Here is a 4,560-nt window from a genome sequence, read left to right on the forward strand (position 1 = left end):
TATATACTGACATGTTGTATCTCTCCAGCTCTGAGCTACAGAAGTGGAGGCTCCAGTGGAGTTACACCGTACTTTAAGTCACCCAGTGCTTTGCTCGGAGACCAAAATCCAGGTTTAGCCTCTTCCAGTTACGAGAGCTCTGCACAGGCTGATGGATCTCAAGGTGGCTCTGGACCCAGTTACCCTGAAGGTGGCTCATCTGATGAACTGGAGCCTGCTGGTGCTGGCAGTTATACTGGTTATTATGGAAGGCAAGTAGATGGTAACAATCAGGAAAGAAGTGTTTCTAGTTACAGGCCTGACCCAATAATTCCTTCAAAACCCAAAGAGAACCCGATGCAGCCCAGTCACCAAGCTAACCTTCAGACCAAAAAGGGCATGTGGAATTTATTTCCCAATAATGGAAACGCATTTCAGTTAGGCACAGTTTCAAGTTCTGGAATAATGATGGAATATGCGCCGTCGAGCGACCAGCCCAAGCCCCAGCAGCCGTCGAGCTACCAGCCCAAGCCCCAGCAGCCGTCGAGCTACCAGCCCAGACCCCAGCAGCCGTCGAGCTACCAGCCCAGACCCCAGCAGCCGTCGAGCTACCAGCCCAGGCCCCAGCAGCCGTCGAGCTACCAGCCCAAGCCCCAGCAGCCGTCGAGCTACCAGCCCCAGCAGCCGTCGAGCTACCAGCCCCAGCAGCCGTCGAGCTACCAGCCCCAGCAGCCGTCGAGCTACCAGCCCCAGCAGCCGTCGAGCTACCAGCCCAAGCCCCAGCAGCCGTCGAGCTACCAGCCCCAGCAGCCGTCGAGCTACCAGCCCCAGCCCCAGCAGCCGTCGAGCTACCAGCCCAAGCCCCAGCAGCCGTCGAGCTACCAGCCCAAGCCCCAGCAGCCGTCGAGCTACCAGCCCAAGCCCCAGCAGCCGTCGAGCTACCAGCCGAAGCCCCAGCAGCCGTCGAGCTACAAGCCGAAGCCCCAGCAGCCGTCGAGCTACAATCCCCAGCAGCCGTCGAGCTATCTGCCCAAGCCCCAGCAGCCGTCGAGCTACAAGCCCCAGCAGCCGTCAAGCTACAAGCCCCAGCAGCCGTCGAGCTACCTGCCCAGGCCCCAGCAGCCATCGAGCTACCAGCCCAAGCCCCAGCAGCCGTCGAGCTACCTGCCCAGGCCCCAGCAGCCATCGAGCTACCAGCTCAAGCCCCAGCAGCCGTCGAGCTACCTGCCCAGGCCCCAGCAGCCGTCGAGCTACCAGCCCAAGCCCCAGCAGCCGTCGAGCTACCTGCCCAGGCCCCAGCAGCCATCGAGCTACCAGCTCAAGCCCCAGCAGCCGTCGACCTACCAGCCCAGGCCCCAGCAGCCATCGAGCTACCAGCCCAAGCCCCAGCAGCCGTCGAGCTACCAGCCCAAGCCCCAGCAGCCGTCGAGCTACCAGCCCAAGCCCCAGCAGCCGTCGAGCTACCAGCCCAAGCCCCAGCAGCCGTCGAGCTACCAGCCCAAGCCGCAGCAGCCGTCGAGCTACCAGCCCAAGCCCCAGCAGCCGTCGAGCTACCAGCCCAAGCCCCAGCAGCCGTCGAGCTACCAGCCCAAGCCCCAGAAGAAGTCTGGAACTCCAAGCACAGATGACATGTGGGACTTTGCTCTTTCCCATGATGTCGCTTTTGACCCATATGAGGAGTTGCCCACTTACCCTGAAGTGAATGTTGGGCCTAGAAATTTCAGACCAACTTATATGGTGGCACCAAACCATCCTGGATGGCAGCAGCGAGTGGCACGTTAGTGACTTCATTGAGTTTGACTACATGTAAGTTCACTTCAGTGTTTACCTCTTTGCAAGTGAATGTAAATGACTTGTTTTCTTGCTAATGGTGTTTCTGTTCACAGGCGACTCTTCAGGAGACTCGGGCATCTTTGAGAAATTCAATAAAATATTTGAACTACACTTGCTGCCTATGACTGTTATTTGAGTGGTGCTAAACAATCTTGGGAAGAATTGTCTTGAATATGATCTAAACTGTTAGATTCTGAACACTGATGATCTTTGGTACAAGGCCAACATTATGAAAACAAACTTCTATACTAAACATTCTCCTTATAGAAGTGAATTGTCTGGAAGTAACTAAACTTTAAGCAGTCAGTGACACATTCTTGTATTTACTGACACAACACCAAGTTAAACTTGAAGGAACATGTACCTCAAACATAACTGTACAGCTTAGCATTTTTCAAGTTTTCTACTCTGCTGCAGAAACTACTTCAGATTGGGTCTAAAACAAGCAGATGCCCAACTAGAGATGAGATGTTTTGCCAAGTGGGAGGTCGCACTGAGTCAAATTACAGAGGACGGACATCAAGAGTCTGAATCTCTGCAATGGACTGATAATCAGACGAGGACTGATCCTGGATCAAGCTATTGATCTGCAGTATCTATAGCACAATACATGGCTTCTCAATATTCATATGCAAGAATACAATTGCATTCTGTGTTTGAACTCTGACCTTTCCCTCAGCTCCAAATTTAAATTGTCCACAACTTAAGAAACACCAGCTAGTTCAAATCATTTAAACTACTGTAGCTATGGAGCCTACTTTCAGTTACAGGGATCACATTTTAAATCATTTGTTCCAAATATTTGTGTTCATTTTGCTCTCCTCCCTCAGACTGTACTTCATTGGAGCTTCAGGACAAACTGAAGCTCAAACGTTGTTTTAAGAGACCTGAGACGATGACGACCTCATGTATGATCTGAAGACACAGACTTCATGATGCTGTGAATCTCCAGCTTCTCGTCTTTCCTCCCACTGCCTCCCTCTCCCCCCCTCTCTCTGATAGCTGTTATTAGTTTAGTCTCCTGTTTTTGGGGGAGATAATAACAGACTGTTGTTGCTGCCTGTCATTACACACTGAGTCTCTGTGGTTAAAATGACTCGGCTCTGCCAGCTTCACCATCTGATCCCTCGGCGAGCTGGTCGGCCTCAGTCCAGCCGCCGACGCCTCAGCAGAGCAACACGTCTGCAGCTTCTCAGTCTGCACATCAACGTTCACGACACCAAAGTCCCAATGAATTTCTTTATTTATGATTCCATGTCTGAACAATCCTCTAAACTCAACCTGTATTTGCACCAGGATCCAAAATCGTCATCACATTATAAAAGCAAACAAGTAAAATGCTGTAAAAAATAATTATCTTAGTGTTCAAATGTTTTTACTATATATATTTTCTGTTTTAATTGTTTATGGTCCAAAATTAATTTGATTTTTAGCATTGTGATAGAAATGTTCAACCTTTCCAGCTGTGCCACGAAAATCTCTTAAATAAACTAACTTAAAAATATATATGTAATATATACTTTAAGGGAATTTGTTTCCTTTAGTTTGATTCCTCATCAAGGACAAATCATTCAATTAAGGTTTGATGGTCTCAGTAAAGTTATTCATTACCAGGAGTCACTTTAATTTATATATTTGACAAATGTATTAACAGTTATAATAATGAAACTAAAACAATACAGAAATAAATAAGTGCTTGGGGGATTTATCTCCTGAGGATACAACTGGAGGTTTACTGACTAGATTTTGCCACAAGGTGTCGTCACACTCACACAATCTTCACATGAATTCCCATGAATCCAGAGTGAAGAGATGAAACGTGCTGTTCCACCTGAATTTATCAGGTGCAGATAACAAGACAAAACCGAGGAGGCGTTCAGGAGTGAAACTTGAGAAAACACTCTTCTTCCAATAGACAGCATGGGAATGTGCGCGTGGCAGCAGTGCTCACAGTTTGCACACAGACCAAAGTGTCAGGATCAGATCGAGTAGCTTGTCTACAAATGTGCAGTGAAAATACAACTTTATATAACTGTTTTGTTCTTGTGTTAAACTGCAGGGGACCCGACGGAGCGTTCACATATGTTGTTCACATGATGAGTCTCTGCAGGATTACACTCACTAGGTGGCGCTGCAGTTTTAAATATGAGAGTGAGCAGCTCTTTGTCTCTTTATAAACTGACAACAGGTTCAGTAATGAAGCCTGTTGATGTCCAGGGAAATAAAATACTACTACTACTACTACTACTACTAGTACTACTACTAATAATAATAATTCAATTTGTAAAGTTGCAGTGAGAGGAAGAAGCTCAGGACAAACCTCATCTATAACACATTGACACATTCTGCATGAACATTTGATTTCAATAACTTTGAAATACTTTTTAATTATAAGTTTGATGAATACTTAGTTTTCACAAATTATATTTCTCTTATATTTATTTTTCAATTACTTTATCATGATTTTGAAACATTTGTGATCATAAGTGTCATTTTAACAATCATACAACCTTTATCATTGATCTTATTTGTCATACAGTTATGCCAGAATCCTTAATTTCATTTCATTTCATTTATTATATTTTATTAGCAGTATTTAAACTCCACCTTTGTCCATTAACAAAAAACCGCTCCCTCAGCTGAGGGCGGGGCCAGGCGAACCTGCGCGTAAACGCCCCTGTGAAGCGCGCTCCCGTGTCCTGTGTGTGTGTGTGTGTGTTTCAGTGTCAGTGGTTCTGTGCGCAAAGT

Source organism: Hippoglossus hippoglossus, chromosome 11 (assembly GCF_009819705.1).
Source record: "Hippoglossus hippoglossus isolate fHipHip1 chromosome 11, fHipHip1.pri, whole genome shotgun sequence".
Classification (NCBI taxonomy): Eukaryota; Metazoa; Chordata; class Actinopteri; order Pleuronectiformes; family Pleuronectidae; genus Hippoglossus; species Hippoglossus hippoglossus.